This window comes from Peromyscus eremicus, chromosome 10, assembly GCF_949786415.1.
Source record: "Peromyscus eremicus chromosome 10, PerEre_H2_v1, whole genome shotgun sequence".
Classification (NCBI taxonomy): Eukaryota; Metazoa; Chordata; class Mammalia; order Rodentia; family Cricetidae; genus Peromyscus; species Peromyscus eremicus.
The window spans coordinates 34,067,278-34,088,373 of record NC_081426.1 but is presented as its reverse complement, the minus strand read 5'-3'; the positions used below and the strand labels follow the sequence as shown (position 1 = coordinate 34,088,373).

General features: G+C 41.6%; 1 long non-coding RNA gene across 1 annotated transcript; it reads left to right on the top strand.

Annotated features, from left to right (window-relative positions):
* The first annotated feature begins 4,202 nt into the window (after positions 1-4,202).
* LOC131921133 (uncharacterized) lies at positions 4,203-20,353 on the top strand. Its single transcript, XR_009381853.1, has 2 exons — positions 4,203-5,096; positions 19,965-20,353. It is a non-coding gene; the product is annotated as an uncharacterized LOC131921133 (long non-coding RNA).
* The last annotated feature ends 743 nt before the right edge of the window (positions 20,354-21,096 follow it).

Genomic DNA, 21,096 nt, shown 5'->3' with positions numbered 1-21,096 from the left:
TTTTTTACAAAACGAAAAAGTCTTGTACTTTGGGGGTAGAGGAGAGGAGTAATATCTAAGCATTGGTAAAGTTTATAGAGACATTCTTTAAGTGTTTGTTTTGAAGATGAATCTCCCAACTTCCTGCTCATTCCCACTGGCTCTGTGTTAATTGATGCAGTCTTGACCGCAGCAGACTCATTTTGCACCATTGCAACAAACAGAGTATAAATCTGAGTGAGCAACTTCCCTGCGTGAAACCTGCTTTGCACATGTCACTTGTGGACACTAACCTAACATATCAGCATGGTTTCCCTTTCTTCACACCTACTGCACTCTAGTTTGACCTCCGATAGCCCCTGGGTGGACATGTTTTGACTGCAACATTTATATTTTCTTCTACAGATTTGTATTTGTTTTGTACATAGACTCCTTGGCATGAGAAATCCCCTTTGTCTGCAAGATGCTACACCTCTTCACCTGGAAAATGTATGCTTTAAGACTTACCTTAAGAGCTGTGTAAACTAGGAGCTTTCTTGAAAAGCACTATCCATCATGGGTTAGATAATATTCTCTAAGAACATTTACCCAGCACTTGCTTTTGTGACCATATCTCCAAATAGTGAATTCTTTTTTTTTGGGGGGGGGGGAAGGGTACTTGTTTTTATAGTTTTCTATATCCCTACAAAATCCTCCACAGGGATCATTTATATCTAAGGTGCTCAATAAATGCTGCTGAACTTAAATGTCTCTAGTTTTGATTCTAGTTATTAGTTAAACCATCTTTGCTGAAAGAATTTTTTAAACCTTATAAACTGAAGCCAAATGGTGGATTCAGTAAAAGTATGAAGCTGGATTTTACAGTATCTTAGGATGGAAGGCTCAGTGAGGCATCATGGGTTTAATCTGAGAGAAGTTGAGTAGATGAAGAATGGATATGAGAAAATTACATTGTATGCATGTAGAAATTCTCAAAGAATTAACAAAACATCATATTAAAAGAAAGAACAGAGGATCTATATTCAGGGATGACTAATATACAATCCAAAATTATTAAATACTTTCTTTTAAAGTAAATAAATATGTAAATAAATAAATCCAATAAAGAACAGCAGTCTGTCATATGGGACAGCAGTAGAGACTAAATGCAAATGCTACCTTTACCCATCTGTTCAAGGTCTACTTGAAGAGCAGAGTTTGTGAGCTGGCCAGATACCTTGAAAGTTCTACTCCTAAAGGGGGAATATGGACCTGATAAGGCACCCCATTCCCTGATGCTAGCCCAGCAATTCCCCCACAGAGTATTAGATTCATAGGACTGCCAGAGTGGAGAGGAGAAAAACAGGATGCTATAGTCTAGGAAGTTTGAAAAAACGCTCAGTTAAATGACTTTCGATTATGTTTCTTTACCATCAAACTTCCTGATGAGTTTAGCATGCAAATGTAATTCACAGAATGAAAAAAAAAAAAAAAAAGAGGGTATAAATTATTGGATTCGCTGAAAGTATTTGACCAGGGAAACATTCTCTCCCAAGACCTATCTTGAAGCAGTAGAGTTCTATGGAATATTCTTGCAAAAACACTAAAGTAGCCTAATGCTAATTCTCACATCCAAATAGCGATGAATATGTTATATACCTCCACTCGGTAGGAATGCTGCTTCCTGGACTGTATTTAGGAGCCTTTCAGGGGCTATAAATTCCTTCCCTTCTCTTTCCTCTTCCCAGTAGGTATGAATCGTGATTTCCCTAGTGACCATTGTTCGGGTGGAATTTTCTTTCTCTGTTTCATTTTAGGCTTAATTAAATGGCTGCTATGGCTTTTAACAGATTCAACTTAGAATGTACACACAAGCTCTTCATGAATAGTTGTTTCAGTGAGTGGAAATGGGCTGGTAAAACAAAAGCAATAATTGTTCCCTAGGCCACAGCACAACACATATCTATGATGTCTATGTTACTGACAGAGGCAGAGCCATTTTCTCTGTTTTTCTTTTTGTTTGTTTGTTTTGTTTTTTTTCCCAAGTTGGGCTGGTTGCATATTGTTGAAGCCTAGATAAGTAAGGTCAGAGTTTTACCTGAAGTAGCTTAGATTTTAGTGGAGGAGACCCTTGTGTCTCATCATGGAGTAGCTTTAGAATGTGATGAATGCCTTGGCTGGTGCAAATAAATGATATAGGTTTGATGCAGAGGAAGGAAGGACTTATGAGGAAGATTATAGGGAACATTCACTCAAAAGAATGAGAAACTGGTTTTGATGAAAGAGTTAGGATTTTTGATGAAATTCGGAAAACATTTATACACGAGTGAGAAGGGTCAAGAAAATCAGGAGCTATGTTAATAATTTACTGACAAACTGAAGACGTGAGTTCAGGGTTAAGGACTGAAGACCAATTTCCAGAATGTTAGGAGATGGAGAAATTTCCATGAAAACATGGTGAAACCTCTCAAATAGTCAACAGGAAATCTAATTAAGTTCTCGTGTCATACCAGGGTCTTGAGTTAGACACGATGGGAACCCAAGATGGCAATGTGAGCTAGCATACATTATTTCCATTCTTTTTAAGGAAAACCTTAGATTTATCTACTTGAAAGTGTATAATTTCATTATTCTGTAAATGGAAATTTTTTTCAGGAAAAAATACTTTGAAACTAGAGAATAAAAACAATAGATGGGAAGTCAAAGGCATCTTTGACTGACAATGGGTTTGTAAACAGTTGTAGTGGACCTTCTTTCACGAAAAAAAAAAATCTCTGTCCTTGGAAATAAGGAGATCTATGATTCATATTGAGTTGGAAGACTAAACAACTGTAGGACATTACAAACATCCCTCTGTTCCATGACCACCAGCAGTTACTTGCTCAGTGTTTGATTAAAAGATCCTGTGACTTCTTACAGAGAACCCAAGTTCCTGGCACGCCTATGTGAGGTAATAGACACTATACTGTGTCTCCTATCACACTGCCAATGCACATGCTCCCTGTTAGAGTTCTCCTTAACAGAATGTGTGTGTGTGTGTGTGTGTGTGTGTGTGTGTGTGTGTGTGTGTGTGTGTGAACATTACAAGCCAAAGAGAAGGAGGAGGAGGAGGAGGAGGAGGAGGAGGAGGAGGAGGAGGAGGAGGAGGAGGAAGAGCAGGAGGAGCAGGAGCAGGAGCAGGAGCAGGAGCAGGGGATAAGAGGACCCCAGGGAGGGGCTGGTCATCTTCAGCTTTTATCTCGAAGCTCACGCCGGCCAAGGCATAAACCTTGAAGTCTCCCACAGTTCCTTCCACGGCAGTTAGCACGTAGCCCTCCTTCTGTGAGGTCACAGTGTATTCCAGGTCACTGTGCAGGGGGCCAACGCTGTAGGCACCTTTATCATCAGTGAAGACAGTGATCAAGGGTGAACTTGCTCCCTTCTCACTGATCACAATCTCGACTCCCTCCAGCTCTGGGTGGATCTGGCCTTCTAGGAACAAGCCTGCCTTCCCATGGATCTCAATCAACTTCCCTGGGCAGTTTTCTCCACTGACTATGGCTTCCATGGACCGGGGGTAAAAGAGGAGCTCTTTGGATGAGGGTGTGACCATGATTTTCTCTCCAGACCGGGCCTAGTAGGAGAAGTCGTAGGAGAAGGGGCCCTGTAACTCGTCCACCATCTCTTGCCCGGGAGGCCTGGCCCTGCCGGTCTTCTCCCTCTCCTGCCTGCGGGTCTCATTCTCTGCCAGCTGCTGTTCCCTCCGCAGCTCCTGTGCGGACTTCAGAGGGCCCAAGACCAAGGCTGGTTCGCTGTTGATGGAAGACTTAATGGTCACCGTGACGTCCATCGTTTTGTCCGTGGTGATAGTTCCCAGGACGTGGTGGCGAATGGCTGTAAGTGTCAGGATACTGGGTGAAGACGTGTCATAGGTGTAGAAGGCTTGCTCAAACCGGTGGAGCAGGAGCAGGAGGAGGAGCAGGAGGAGGAAAGAAGACGGTGAGACCAGAAGTCACTATACTGTCAGCTTCCCAAATTCCAAAACAGCCTTTTTTCCTCCTGGAGATGGTGTGCTCAGCAAAGGCATTTCCAATATTGGTTATGTTTAAATATAAATTTCATGACTTTGTCATGTGCATAGATACAGACTCTGAGATGTCAATCATGAACCTGTTTTTGGTAACTTCTTCCTTCCTTAGGGAACCTGGATTTAAGCACATAGTAAAAGTGAATTGAACATGTGAGCATGCCAGGAGGAGGCCCACATGGCAAGGACCTGGTGTCTGTGTTCACTAACTATTCCATTCTTGCTGCTTGCATAGCCCCATGTCACAGAGGTTGGATGCAGAGCCTGGCCCACTACAGCCTTGAGAGTATCTTAGTCCCTCCCAGGGGACTGTGAAGCAAGCTCAGCTAAACCCTGTCCTTCTCTGACTTCTGACCTACAAAAGCAGTGGGACAACAAAAGCTTACATGAAACGACTAAATTTAGGATAAATTTATACAAAGCCATAGACAATTAGCATGCATGCATGTCCTGAATAGCTATTTCCTTGAGATGTGAATCTTCAACTTATTTTCTGCCATAAATACAGCAGTTTAAACGAAAGCTTTATATTTTAAATATATATGGAAGAAGTATACTATGTGTGTATAAAATTATGGAAGATTAAAGGCAACTAAAATGTATAAGAGAACGATACTGTTACAGAAATAGGAGGTTAGTGTACAAGGCTTAAAGACCATCTCACATACTACTAGACATTCCTTTGTAGTGTGCTTTACTAACATCTGTAGCTTTACTTGAGGAATCATCAGCTCATTGAAAGGGCATGAACTTTCTATTCACCTTGTGTCACCTTTGCAATGTTTGCAGAGTTCCACGCATGCTCTGAGGAACCACTTCTATGTTTGTACGAGATGAAACACAGCCTCATTTTCTAATCATTTCCCAAAAGTCAGTGGACCAGGACATCAGCTGAGAGCTAGTGTCTTCTGTACATAACAAGCAAGCTGCACCTATGAAATCTCCGCAATATGGCTGCCTAAGGAAGACCACGTGCAGTCACACCAGTTGACCTGCCATTGCTTAAAGGGTATATCTCACAAGGCACCATGGCTGGCTAAAGAGTGACAGGAGATTGATGGCTGCAGAAAGAGTGAGAATCTGACTGTTCCCACGACGAGTCTCCTAATAGGTTATCCAATACTGCGTGGCCAGCCCTAAAGATGTGTACATGAGCAACACTAAATAAGTAGGTCATATGCTGGTATGTATATATACATAGGTTCATACACATACTGTGTATACATACATGCGTGTATAAATAGATGAATTTGAGAGGCAGCTGAGGAGGGTGTAGAAGGAATTAGAGATGGAGAGTGCAGTGTTACAAGGATGGCCCCATCTAAGACTCCTGGCAGCAGTGGATGCATAGCCTGAACTAACCGTCCCTTGTGATCGGGTTGATGACTATCCATGTTGTCATCTGAGAGCCTTCATCCAGTGACTGATGGAGGCAGATTCAAAGACCCTAGACCAAACATTGAGCCAAGCTTGGATACTCCTGCTGAGGAGCAGGAAAAGGGATTGTAGGAAACATAGGGTCAAGAACATTGCAGGAAAACCCACAGAAAGCACTAGCCTGGCTCATGGGAACTCTGCTTTGACTAGTTCTTGGGAACCTATTCCTCATGCTACATTGCCTTGCCCAGTCAGAAAAGAGGGGGAGGTGCTTGGTCTTATAGCAGCTTGATATGCCATGTTTTGCTGAAGCCCATGGGAGGCCTGCCCCTTTCTGAGAGGATACAGAGGAGGGATGGGTTGAGAAGGGGGAAGGAGGAAAAGAAAGGGGCAGAAAGTGGGATGAGAGGAGAGAGGGGAGGCTAGAGTCGGGATGTAAAATAAATAAATTGATTAATAAAAATATGAATAAAATAATACATGCATTAGCCTTTTATTTAAAACAATATAAATCCTAGTGATCTGAATGCATATGTCTTTAGTTAAAGCCTACATAAAAATAAACAAATAGATTTTCTTCAAACAACCAAAAAATGTAAATATAGTACTTGTATATGAGAGTTTCAAAAATAAATAAGAAAATAATATTTACTGTGAAAGCCCTCAGTGGTGAAGATGGCAGAGCTGATAGAAATTTTCAGTCCCTGATTGTGGAACAAGTATCGTGCTAAGTGATTTCCTTTTCTTCAGATCCACACACTGCCCACAATGTGCCCACGGGGAACTGTTGCTGGAGGGCTCCATAACTTCCTGAAGATCACACAGCTCTTCAGCAGCAGCAGAATAAGAGTTCAAATCAAGCTCTCAGCCATTGCTCAGCTTCTCTCTTGCCAATGCTGCACAAGAATGAGACCTGGTGGCTTTTCTGCGGCACACTTTAAAGTGCATTGGAATGCTTGTTTATCTCAGCCAGGTTCAAGTCTGTCTCCGGGATCAATCACAGTTTAGTAAAGGGCTGTGGTCAGGACCTCATTTTTCTAGGTTCGTAACAACTCATCAAACATCACTCCAGGTCAGCTGGGGCTGCCTGTCTGTAGTAATGACAAAATCCATGGCTTCAATTTCTTAATTAACTAAATACAATGAAGTCTGTAAATTGATCAGAGCAGCTTCTCCTATGGAATTAATTAGAAAATTGTGGGGGAGGACTTGATGATTAATCCAAACTTCACAAGCCTACAGAGAATTGTTCAGAAGCCCCAAATAAAACACAGTCCTATGTTAAAAATCAGTTTAGGGTGTGGTATTTCCTCCAGCCTAAGAGAGACAGTCTCCAGGCAAACAGGAGGGAGGCATGAACTGGGAGGACTGGGTGTTGAAGGCTCATCCCTGTGAGTGGTCCAGGATGGCTACAGCCCTTTACTTTTCTGGTTTTGACACATTGGGGGTGATAATTGTCCTATAATGGCACTTTTGTTACATTGGTTAAGCCTGTATCTTGGTGACAGTGAATTTAAAAATGCAACTAGAAAAAAATGCAATTAACTATTTTATTTTGTGTTCATAAATGCAAATTAGAGAGTTGATATAATTATGTAGAAAACAGAGGTTAATAAGTAGCAGTTGGGCTATAATTATCTGTCCGCTCCTGGAGAAGGGGAGTTTGGAGTCTACATTATCAGGGTAAGAGGAGAGGCCTGTGTGCCAGTTACAAGCTTCTAGCTTTATGTCTGTTTTTTTAACTGACTCCTCTGATCTCTGTCCCAGGAAGGTCACATCACTGTCTTTGTTTGCAGATAGGAACTCACGACTCAGAACAAAGTTATGTGTCGAGATCGAAAGTAATAAACAAGGCTGGATCCCACCTGGCAAGTGCTGTCACTCCAAAGTCCTCAGCTCTTTCTTTTCCTTTATTTTATTTTATTATTATTTAGTACATGTAATTTCAGCCTGTAATGGCATCTGGATTCAGATACAAGTAGGAGAAGAATTATTAAAGATTATTTTTGTATCATGTAATTTTAACTAATATACTTCACCAATCAAAATTAATGAACAAAATTCATACTCTATATAACTAAGCAGATTAGCTGATGTTCATAATTTTAGTTTCAAAATCTCCACCAATAATTCAAAATGCCAAGCTATAAGCTTGCTGATATTTATTTACTCTTCAAAATTAGGAACTACCACAATCAATTTATAGTTGGAAAAAATTAGTTAAAACATGACATTTAAGAGCATAGAGTATACTCTGAATGCACCTTTAAAACTTTACATATAATAATCAAATCTATCTAACAGAAAAATATATATCTTATTATTTTGAAGTGATCAGATCCAAAACCCTGCCTGACTTCACAGCCCTCTACCTTTACACTGGGACTCTTCTGCTTTCAGAAGAAAGTACAACACATAGCTCTAAATTGTCATACCCATGCACGACTAATCTGGTCACTGATTCATACAAGAACAGAAGATGAATCTGAGGATGTCTGCAGCAAGAGCGACAAGTAGATGTCAGATGGCTCCAAACCCAGTGGTTACTTGTGCTGCCACAATTTTTACCTCTGTCATCGGTTGGCCATTGGTGGCTCATCTTTCCTCATGTGGACTTGTGTAATATCACATCTGAATCTACTGTGATTCACCCTGCTCTGATTATGCAGCACACAGCCTGTCACCGTGAACCAATTTTCTTTTTTCAGTTTTTATAATTAGTCAGCGCCTTCCAGGTGAAGGATGCAAATGCAGCATTTAAAAAGATGTGACGGCTGAGAGTGACTCAGGCCGGTCCAGACACATTCGGTGCAACAGTGACTGGGGCACAGAGAAAACACACACAGTAAGAGCTCAGTTTCCTGGAGGATTGCTGGGTCCTGGACAAGAATGACTGCTGGAGAAGCTGACCTCAAGGAGATCTCATCACATATCTGCCTTTTCTTAGCAAGTGGACATGCAGATCTCCTCACTCTTCCCGACTCTTAACTTCCTCTTCACTAAATTGAGATAAAGGCTTCCTTCTGTGCCTTGCCCTCCTTAACTGAGCTGTTGTTCTCTGATTCAAAAGAACAATTGGTTTGTTCCATAGATGTGGCTGAGTGTCCATCTGTACGAGATCCGAGGTTTCTGAGATCTGTAGTCTGCTACTACCAGGGAAGTTAGGGCACTGTTTACTTCTCTGTATTTCCCCTTCTATACCTAACTGATGAATAGTTATGTGCCATCTACATAGTGTCAGTCCTAGTCTGAGCATCTTCTGAGCATGACCTTCTTTGATTTTTATTAGCATCTATTCATTGCACAAACTAATAGGCTTCATTATGGCATTTCACACATATATGTATGTGTGATCCTCTTCAACTCCCTGTTACCTATCCTGTTCCCACCTATCCTGTTCCCACCCCCACAGTTCCCCTCTTCTACCTCTAAGCCATCCTTTTACATGCACTGTATTTTATTAATTAATATTTAATATTAATTATCAGTATTGCTTACATGCACACAATTAAATATATAAATGTAACTTGCTGAACCCATTTAGCATTGCTCATAGGTATAGGATTTCAGGCTGAGCACTTGGGATTGGTTAATCATACTGTAGTAGGCTCATCCCAGGGAAGGACTAATTGTCCCTCTCTCTGCAGTCATTAATTGCCTATAGCTTTTCATTTTGTGATGGGGTCATGTGGGATTTCCCCCTTCTACATTGGTATTTGTTAACTAGTATTGTCATTGTGCAGGTCTTGTGTAGATCACAATTTGATGAGATTTCATGGGTGCAACCTCCCTGCACTATATAGAAGATACAGTCTTAAAAGAGATAGTCTGTCCTCTGGTTCTTATAATCTTTTTGAGTATGATTTTTAATCTCTGTTTTACATATAAGCAAAGTGAGGCACAGCAGAGTTCAGGAGCCTACTCAAACACATATAGCCAGCAAGTCTTGGAGCTCAGATTCAGAGAGTATGTCTTCATTCATGACAGAGTCCTGCTTCTTGATGTTTTAAATGTAGTTTTCCTTACTACTCCTATATGGAATCTGGATGCCTGAAACTCTCAGAGCAAAGCATATACAGGTTTCATAATCATTGCTTGAATATTCATTTGCTGTGTGTCTTTAAGAGGGAAACAGACACTCTCTGAACCTTAGTTATCTCACCTTAAACCTGAGCTCTTGATACTTACCTCACTGAATCTTACATGTGGATGACGAGACTTAGTTGTATCTATACAAATTTCCTGTGAGGGTGCATGAAACATACAAGAGAGTCAAATGACAGCCATTCCATGAAATAAAGAGGTCTATCAAAGCACTGATCACTGTATTTTCGTGTTTTTACTTCTATTCATTAGGCTTTTTGTACATACTATCTCCATTCCCTGTAAGAGGGAATGATGATGGGTCATAGAAGTTGGACAACTCATTGACGTCATAGAAAGTGCCTTGCAGAGGCTTTGCATCCAACAGATATCATGTAACTCTTTACTCTTGCTATTGCCCGATTTCTTCTTCCAGTCTTTGCTAACTGGCACAGAGCAAGTCTGCAAGTCTTCCTAGGCTAAGGATCACACACAATAATTATTTTTCCAGAGAATCCCCATTCTTGCTAGCAAAAAGGAAATCAGTGCGTGAGTGGAAGAGAAAGTATGAACATTAGAGATGGACTTAGCATCTTCTAATGATGCCTGGTCCCTTGATAAGCAAGGGCAATGTTCTAAGTTGTGCACTAACATTGATGGACCATCCCATCCTGAATTCCATTAACAATGGTACCCCTAGCTCTAATCCAGAAGGCCCCTGTTTCAAAGATAGAAACCTTCTGCCTGGCTCCCCAGACCTGGACTCTCTCCTTATTCATGATCCTTCTGAACTCCCCTGACTGGTGGATCTCCTCAAGGATTAATAAACAGAAAGTCCCATATTTTTATTTATAATAATAATAAATATCTTGGGGTGCATTTATTTATCTCTGCACTTTAGCATGGACATTTTAACATTCTGGGCTTCTGGCATCCTGTCAGATCAATACAATGTGATCTCTCACATAAAATCACTTCAAAATGATGTCCCACGGGCGGAGCAAGCATCTGATCAGATTCTTCGTGGATCAATGATTTTCCCCTTGGGAAAGTGGGATGTGCTTGTTTCCAATGTGAGGACAGGACTTAAGTTTACAAGGTGGGCACTCCTGAATGCTTAAGCAGGCGGCTTTTCATCTGAATCTTACAAAGTAAGGATTTTCCAGAGAGAAATGGGACAAGCTCAGAATTGCAAGAAGGAATGTCATGGAAAAAAATCATGCAGGAGAATGTGCAAGCCATGGAGGCAGAACTGAGTGTATCACTGGCCCACTTAGTGTCAAGTCCTATGCAGGGGGATTGGCATTCTTTTGGTAATGCCAGAAAGTAACTATTTTGATCTCTATTTTATAGAACGAAAGTCAGACATGCAGAGAACAATCCTCAAAGCTTGCTCAAAGAGACTTGTGCATTCATTGATGGAGGGTTTGGATGCAGTGTCGGCTAGTATAAGAATACTCTTTCTAGAAAGAAACAAGAAAGGCTGGTCTGTTTGAGGCTTCTGTTCTCAGATACCTGTTTATGGAAGAGGACTATTTTTGTTTCTTTTGTATCTCAAGTGACAAATTTACAACTTAGTAGGTGGTATGACTAGGCATTTCTAGAGTCAGGACACCTTTTTTATGGTCTTGAAGGAACTAGTTGCTTTGACAAGGGCAGGGAGAGCTTTGGGTCTTGAGATGGAATCTGAGACCACTACAGTGAACCTTTGCCCTTGAGAGTAGACTGTGTCTCTATCCTACTGGACACTGGCCCTTCATTCACTTATTCTTCAGTCTTCCAATAGCACCGTGGGCTTGCTTGGAAGCAGGCCACAGTATTGACAAGCTGCGTTGGAGCCCTGCTAAATCACTCTTAATGGGTTCAATGTTCCACAAAAGTAGGTGATGCTGGTGAAGGAAGGAGAGAGTGAGAGTGATGCTACTTGAGTACAGTTATGGGGAAGGAGGATGCCCTAGATCTGGATGTTCTAGAATGATCCTAGAGAGAAAAAGAGCTACTTGCCATTTAGCTTTTGAAATGTTACAAGCATTGTTGAGTGGACTAAGGAATACAGAATCTATGGAAAGCTGGAGATGATGCTTCCTGCCCAAGTACTTGAAAGTGGAAAGGAAACCCAGGCTTGGCTTTCTATCCTAGACCATCTTATCTCAGACTGCTTCCTATAAAAGTAGTGTCCAAATTCACCAGAGTAGCCTCCATTAGCTAATTATCCCTCCTGTGCAACCAAAGGTAGAAACAGAGTCTAAGTGACTTGGTTTCTCAAAATTTATTTTTCATTTTAGTGGATTTTAAAATCAAAGATATACTAAGATAGACAAACATATTCTTGCTCATAGTAGGACTTTGGAGAATGTGCATGTATGACTCATTCTATCACTTTTGCTGCTCTAAATCCTGTTCTTTGATTTTGCTTTTCTTCTTTCCTCATCCATTTCCTACTCCTGTCTCCTTCCTTCCTTCCTTTCCTTCTTCCCTCTCTTACTTGCTTCCTTCCTTCCTCTTTGGTCCCTCTGTCTCTCCTCCTCTTCTCTCTCTATCTCACTGTTTCTCTGTCTCTCTCTGTGTGTATCTCTGTCTCTCTGCCTCTGTCTCTCTCTGTCTCTCTGTCTGTCTCTCTCTCTCTCACACACACACACTTACCTTAAAGCCCGATTTCTTTTCTCCTTTGTTCCTTCCACATTCCCTCTGTCCTTCTGTCCTCTCACTAGTCTTTGAGCCAGGCATTGATCTCACCCTGTTTCCAGTCTTCACATAGGTGGGAACTGTCCTTTGCATGTGAATCAGGCTTTATAGTTTATAGGAGAATTTTCACTTTTGAATTAATTTTTGCCACAGCAAAATTGGAGCAGAGGCATTCAATCATCCAAGCCTATTTCCCATGGGCTCTCTAAGCCCGGTATACACAGTGACTTAGGTACGACCTTCCTTCAGCATACATGAATAACCAGCGGAAAGTCTCAATCCCAGGGTCCCCACTGGACCTTTTACATTTTGTGTGTTGGGAATCCGCATTTCACACACTGGGATCATTTTGGTATAGCTGGCTACACTGAGAGAAACAAAGTTTCATGTAAGACATCTGCAACCTTGAGAGACTCCAGGGTCACCTGGGATTTTGACAAGATGTAGTTTTCAGATCAACAAATTTTAGAGCGTCACCTGGGACTATACATCTAAAAGTTTCCAGGTGATATGGGTGCCACTGATCTGGGGCCTGCACTAGGAAGAGTGGGACTTTGTGACTATTGGTTTATAGTCTGCAGATCTTGGAAATCACAGAAGTTGAATGAGTTCCTCAGAATGACAGAACCAGTAAACAGTAGAGATGGACTTACAACTGTGGTTATGTTTATTCTCTGTAAGACATGGGCATTCTCATGCATAGACTAGGACACAGTAAGAATTTGTGTCTTTTGTATTTGACTCCATAAAGACAGGAAAGGAAAAAGGGCTTAAATTTTTGCAGCCTTTAGGTAGTCTTTCTCTCTTGTCTCTTCTGTCTGGACTCGTCAGCCAGCTTCTACATGCACTCTCACCACCTGGAGGTGTGTCATACCTCCATAGGCAGTCCAGGGCTACTGAAAGCTGATGGCCTATATATTCTCACAGGCCTGAGCTACGTTGCTCTTTCTGACAATTCCAATCATGTGATTATAAAACTGGTGTCATTTGCTAATTTGGAAGATTGACTCATTTGCTGACCTGAACCACACTCTCCTTTTCCATGCATTAGGAACCTCTCCTACTTCCAGAATAGCACAGACATAGAAACAAGCCAGAAATGGCATGAAGGAGCCATGAAATTCTTGGTACTGAAGAGGGAGTGAGACAGAGAGAGGAAGAGACACAGAGAGACAGAGAGACACACACACAAAGAGAGAGAGAGAGAGAGAGAGAGAGAGAGAGAGAGAGAGAGAGAGAGAGAGAGAGAGAACAGAGTCTAGGCCAAACTGAGGACAGAGCAAGGGCTTGAACTCAGATCTTCCTTTCTGAGCCTTTATTGCTTGTTTTGTTTTGTTTGGGGCTTGGACTGTCTGTCTGTCTGTTTGAGAACAAGCCTCACATTGTCTGTGCTATTCTGAAATCACAAATTCTCCTTCCTGCAATTCCTAAGTGCCTGGATTATAAGTCCACACAATTATCGGGGACTACGGGGGTCCAGCCCCTCAATAGTCCCCTCCCAGGGTCCAGGAAGAATCTACAACCAGCTGATAATTAATCTTTGATGAGAAGAAATGAATCTATGTACACGAAACTCCTTAGTCCATACACTTTATTCTTCTGAGTCAGTTAGAAGCTTATATTCTGTTCTCGTATTTAGCTCATTTCTAGCCTGATTTCTCTCTACAGTTGTCTGCGGTCCCCTCTAGGTTCTATCTTAATTCCTTCATCTAGTTCTGCCCCTTCTACGTTCTCATCCATCTTGTTCCTTCCCATATCAGCTCCTCTCCCATCTCCTTCTCTCTCCTCATCTCGTTCATCCTCATCTTGTTCTTCCCCATCTGACTCTTCCTCATCTTCCATCTCGTTCCTCTAGTACTCTCTTCTAGCCCTTCCATCTAGTTCTTCCCCATCTCATTTTGTTCCTCCCAAGTTCTTACCCATCTAGTTCTTCCATTCTCTTTTCTCTTCTCTCTCCCCGTGCCCTGGAACTCCTGGTATATAAAGCCAGGCTTCCAGGGTCAAACGGAGGGGTGATAAGAATCACATAGGGAGCCAATAACCATTAATTATCATTTGAAACCCCAAAGGGAAGTGACCAATGGGGAAATGAATTAACTAAAGGCTAAATTCAGGTAATATCTAAGAAGAGGGAATCTTATGTGCTCAATTATAGTCTTAAATGTGATTAGTAGAAAATGTTAAGAATCCATAAGTTGCTAGGTCAATGGGAGAAAATAAAACTGTCTTCTTTTTTTTCCTGTGGCTCCTGTCTGTCCAAGCTATCTGCCGTTTTTCTGCAGGGTGGGGGAAAGTGTGCTCAGTTGCTAGGCAACCTGTGTACAGCTAGATGCCTCTGGTGATAGTTAAAGGGAGATCTGGAACTGGAGGTAAGGTTTGGGAAAGGAGGAAGTAAGGCTTAATTGGCACATCCGCCAGGCCTTCTCAAACAGGTAGCCTGGATTAAGTCTGTTCTTAGAGAGTACAGCGGTATCTCTGATAAGGTACTTTCCTCCATCCGGTGATGGACCTGGCCGGATGCTGCCAATGATGATAATTACAGGGAGGCTTGAACTGGGGTTCTGGCTGAGCATAGCTGTCAGTGCAGAAGGTTATCTAAATATTCCTAGAAGTGGTTAGGTAAGGAGTTAGCGGTCTATAAAGTTAGTAAGGCTATAAGAAAGGAGGGTCTGAGCTGAATTGTGTAAAGCTATTACTTAATGTCCAACTGACCTAGGTGGTGTCTCCTTGTGGAATTTACCTTAAATTGGGAGACTTGCATGTGGACTGTTATTACTGCTAGTCCTTGAAAGTGGCCAAGGCAGATATCTGATTCCAGAGAAAGCCTTTCCTGAGGCTGTTCTCCAAATACCTGGAATGTGTATGTCCAGAGTGGAATGTGATCAGTCCACACTGTTAGTCCTTCTTAGGGAAAAGTCAATTGGGAAAACTATGAAGGCACACATGATTTTCATAACAGAAGACAGCTGATATATAACAAGCCAAGTAACACCAAAAACTCCTTGGGATTTGGCTTCCTCTGGAGGAATTCCCTGATTCCTCCAGGTAGTGACTTTGCCATAACCAGCTGAGTTCTTATAATATATTCCTGTGGCCCGCAGCACACAATGCTTGGCTTTCCTTATTGATATTTTTTTATTATCTAGTCCATGTTATTTGTGATCTGTTGAAGAACAGGCTTGGTGAGTAGTGATAAGTTTAAAGCTATGTGGCCCATGAGAAGTGACAGAAAACTATGCTATTGTCTTCCTCACTAACATGATTCTTTTAAGTGGTACCTAGCACTCAGCTCCATGGAAACCTGTTCCTTGAGGTTGTGTAATAGTAATGGGATCAGATACTGAACATCTTTAGACTCATTCTTATTGAGCTGGGTATTGAATGCGTTGTTCTTGGAGTCATCCATTACTAATAGACTTCTATTGGAATGCAAGTAATATATTTCCTGACATCCTGAAGACTTATGCCTTTCTACTCTGATCTTGCTGTTTAGTTCTTCTCTCCATGGCTCCTGGCTGGGCTGCATGTCAGGAACTCAGCCTGAAGACTGTATCTGCCTTATTTCCAGGGACCCTCCCCTGATAATCCTGTACCCCAAGCAAAAATGTTTCTACATTCCCTGAACCACTTCAACATGCCTGGAAGCCATCTCTGCAGGCCTGGTATAGAGGAAGTTGACCAGCGAATTGTTCTGAATACTGCCATATTTGAAAATCTTCCAGTTGTGTAGGGAGGCTTTAGGCTCTTAAGCTGTCTTAGACTCCTCGACCACATAGAATGAGGATGATGTCATTAAGCTAGGAGGATCATGATGGTGACCAAACTACAATGAAAAAACAACAATGATTTCTGGAGCCGTAAAGCCCCTGCTCAACATGCTAGGAATTCTCTCTGTGACCCTTAGGAGGTAGGTTGCATTATTACCCACATTTACCAAAGGAGGACTGAACAAGAGAGGTTATGCTACTTCTTCAAAAGCACAGAGGTGTTGTGTGTTTAGTGGTGGCCATCTTTACTCAGTTTTCTCCGACAGTCCTTCTGGTTGTTTTCAGAACCAGGCAAAGCCCATTCATTCCCTTGATGTGGTGACACTGTTCTCTGTGATGTGACCCATGCTTGTCCCCTGGCCTCCATGTTGACATGTCTCTCCAGAGTTTATGTTATTAGTTGCCCATTCTGCCCCCTCCTTCCTCCACCATCCATGAAATGGTTGTTCATCTTTTTAACTTCTTCACGGGAAGCCTGGTTCCCTCTCTGGCAAAATACTACTAACAATGTATTCTTGTCCATTTCTCATCTGCTTCTGGTTCGGTAGTAACTGTAATGAATAGAGAGTATATATTAATTTTGTTTACCATTTTCCAGAGTGTCTACCAAACTGCCTTGTTTTAATAGATATTTGTCAAATAATTAAATTAATTAATACCTTAGGATTTTTCCTATTATTTTTATTTGTGTGTTTTTTTGGGTTTTTGTTTTGTTTTGTTTTGTTTTGTTTTGAGATAGAGTCTTGCTATGTATCCCAGGCTTGTCTCAAACTTCGGATACTTTTCTGCCTCTGTCTCTGGAGAATCAAGAATGTTAAATTTTGAAAGCATCTTTAATGATCATTGAGTATAAACACTTCACAGATAGTGGACCTAAGTTATAAGTTCACTGACTTACATTCATTTAATGTGTATTTATGTCAAAATCATTTGAACTTGAACTTGGACTTTGTTGCTCATTAGTTTTATGGCTGTGTATAATTTTGGTTTCATTGAATCTCAATAGTCTTACCCAGAAAACTGGCTCATAATAAAGAACTTGCCAGATGTTAATCCAGAGACAGGTGAGAAAACTCTTGAAAACAGTTGTCAGAACACATAGCACAAAACTGATTCTGTTCCCAGCATGATTAGGCCTGCTCTGCCCTGCTTTAATTGGGTGACTCCGGACAAGCTATTGTTAGTGCTGTGGCTTTTTCCTTCTGGCAAACAGGAATGCTATTAACTGTCGTTTTGTTGTAATATTGTCATATCTATCATACACACAAACACATGTGCGCACATGTGCATGCAAACACATGGTAAGCAAACAGGTCCCACCCCCCTGACACACTGGAAGGCAGAGCCAATGTTATTGGCTCCTAGGACAAGTTACAGAATTCCAGACCACTGAGATGTAGATCTGTCTGTCTGGGATCTCAATCAATAAACATGAGGGTTCATGAAATAGTATGGCCACTTCTGGGACAAGATGTTGACCTATCCCGAAAGAAGTTGCATCTATTTACCTGTCACCCAATGTTCAGGGGCCCAAGACATAAGATGTGACAGGAGCACTTTCTCTGAGAGACAGACCTGAATGACTCTCAGTAGGTGGTTAGCAGTGGGGAGACCAGCTTGTTCTTTGGTTGTGGCTGATATCACTGTTTCTGTTTCTAACTCAGTGTGAGAGGAAATCTTCACAGAGGAGTCCTTCTGGATCTCAGAATTGGCCATGTGGATTCAGTGATGTGGGGCAGGGAGAAATGAGGCCTCTCAGCTGCTTCCTCTAAAAAGCTCAGTGGGATGTCTGTAACAGAGCCAGATGCAGAGAGATACCCAGGGGTCCTAAAGATCTATAAGCTTTTCTGGTGTCCTATGTCTTCTTTGAAGTCTTACTTTGTATGTCTTTGTTGTCCTATGTTGCCCCATCCACTAAATACTGTTGGTAGCTGCTGCATGCTAGTCACCGGGCTTCCATAGGAGCAAACAAAAAATAGTCATCATTCTCATGATACTCAGAGAAGAGAAAATAGCCAACAGAGCAGGAAGGACCATGTCAGTTGCAAGACAAGGGGGCAGGAACATGGGTTGGAGCAGAATAGGGCTGAGGAAAAAGCTGGAAAGCCTTCAGGAGGAGGCTGAATGGGACAGGATTAGGTGACACCATCCACTCAGGCCAGGGGTTTGGATGTTGCCTATCTCACTTTCTCATTTAACAAATGGAGACAATAAGGAGGTCAGAGTGTAAGAACACTGAACTGCAGTAGAGTGGCAGGCTCTTGGTATTGAGTAATATGAAATCGCAATTTAAGGTAACTGATGACCGGTGCTGGTAACACCTAGACATGTCTTATTTCAGCTATGATACAAATTTGGTCCACTCATTGTGAACAGATATTAAGTGGCAATGAGTCATTTAGTGGAAAGGTGACCACATAAAACCTCAAACAAAAGTAAGATTCTTATGAGAGTAGAAAGGGAACTAACAGGAAAACAGTAGGCAGTGAGTAAGCTCTCTTTCAGCACAGGAAGATATATATCTCTCATTAGTGCTTAACCCTGGTATGTTAGAGATCAGCAAATCTGAGTTCAAAAATACAGTTTCCATATTCTGAGTATGAACTTGGGACTGTACTCTGAATCCCATGGGGGAACACAATACCTTAACAGGACAAATATTGTCACCTGATGTTCTGTGGTTAGGACTGTCAGCTTTTGTGAATAAAAATGTAGTATGCACAGATTAACTTTAATTGCAGCAAACAGTAATTATTTTAGTGCAAGTGTTTCCAATACATTCCAATATAGTGCATATAATTGAAGTTGACTTGGATATCATAACTCTGTCTGATCAATCACCCTTCCTGTCTGTAACTGAATCTCCAGTTCTTCATACTACCTTCACCCTAAATCCATGTATAAGGGAGGATATTCTTAAATTAATCAAGATAAAATTATTTTATTGTATTTTGGCATTTAAAATAATGGGACTCCCTTGAATTAGCTCACCTTTCAAGGTCCATGCTATATACCTGCTCTTCTATGATGTCCTCTTAGCCATCACCTGCCGGAATGGCATTTCCCTTTTGTGAAATCTGAATACACTGACAGTCAATAACTGTGGACTTGATTAGAGTTACCAGCTGTATTTTTTTCTTATTCAGCTTTACATCACTAACCAGATCTTTGACACCACAAGAGCTCATCCTTCGTCTCATCCATGAACTATAGTTTCCTCTATCCCAATTCTAACTCACAAATCCAGCTACAGTGTAGAGAATTCGCATATTCAAGTATGTTCTTGTCTAATCTCTTCAGTTTTAAATGTGGAAGCTGAGACCCAAAGGGATTGAGTAACTCATGCAAGACCACCCAAGAAGCTCAACCCTCTATAGACATTATTTTCTGAGAATCTCTTACATACCAAGCACATCAGGAGGGAAATAGACAAACTGAGAATGAACAGTGAGTGAATAAACAAGAAACTTTAAGGATAAAAAAACCTATATGAGGAGAAGGGGAATGCAAAATGATCTAACAGAGTTGAGGATAGTCCTGTGTTATACTGGGCTATTCAGAGAAGCCATCTTGAAAGAAGTAATAGAAGTGTTGAGTACCTGCATGAGAAGAGATGTGATCATGCAGAGTTCTGAGAAAGAAGATACAAAGACCTGGAGACCTGTGGTGCACAAAAGGCTGCCAGGCTCAAGGAGTAGAAGAAATGCATTCGGTTTGAAGTACAGGAAGCTACAGAGTTGGGAATTGACACCAATATAAGGGAAAGTTTTTGAGACTTTTAAGCAGGGGAGCTATAGAGTCTAATTTACATTTTACATCTAATTATAGAGAGACAGGAGTGAGCAGAGGCCAATAGGGAGAGTGTTTCATTATTAATAGAGTGAGGGTTGTGGCTTAGTCCTTTGGGTTCCTCATCCATTCTCTGTCTGCCTTCAGGTGTGGCTTCTCGCTAACCCTTTTGGTTTGCCTTTTATCTTAAAATACGTACGGCTCAGGCTTTCTCTCATGAATTCTGTATTTCATTTCAGGGACGACTCTAGTGAGGAAGAAGGTGAGATGACTCTCCCAGGACATGTGACATGGATTGCGGTTGGGATGCATGGTTGGAATGCCTTTCTGATTAAGCACTGTAAACCCACAGGCCTATGTAGTAATACTACAGCATAGGAGATTCATGCCCCCTAACCACCACCCTTAAACACACAGCTACATTCTGAGATGCTATCTTCTCAAATAATATAAAATAATGAAGAGAGCCCAAAAAGTACCCTTCTGCAGCTCCTTTGTCCCACTGTCCTTAGCAGTACAATGTTTAGAGAACAGCAGACAGCAAAGTAGGATTAATGTGTCTTCTGTCTCATCCATATTAGCTGATAAGCTCCCTCCACCTTCTAAATGACTGTTCAGTATTTTCCCACACCTTGTTCATCACTGTTCATATGCGGGAGTGAGAAGTTATGAATTCATGAGGAAAGGCCTCAGATGCCAGCAGACACATTCCAGGCAGAGGTTGTAGTTGACTCCAAGGACAGAATCATGGGTAATATCATAACTTACTTCTCAGAAACAAATTCAGTGGCTTCCTGTTTTGTATTCTTCTCTCTCTCTCTCTCTCTCTCTCTCTCTCTCTCTCTCTCTCTCTCTCTCTCTCTCTCTCTCTCTCTCTCCTCTCTCTCTCTCTCCTCTCTCTCTCCTCTCTCTCTCCTCTCTCTCTCCTCTCTCTCTCATACACACACACACACACACACACACACACACACACACACACACACACACCCTGCAGCATAAGGTTTGGGTTGACTGAATTTACATCTGAGCACATTGAAGGACAAATAGACAATCCGTGCAGAAGAACAGGGCTATGCATACCTCACTACCTGATAGGCACCAGAGTCTTCACAAACCTCCAAAGATGCAAGTAGAGTGTGCCAGAAAGGCAAAAGAGAGAAAGATGAAAATCTAGATAAGAGAATGTGAAGAGAAAGAAACTATGCTCAACAGCCTCTGAACCTGCTCAAGCTCCTTAATTGATCTGTGCAAAAACAGGCTAATGATAGTTTCCTTGGACTGCTCTACAGATGTAGCAGGAGAGGGTCTGAAAACAGGAAGTTAGGTATTTGGGTCATGCAAAGGCAGGATCTGAACCCCAGTTTGCTAAGT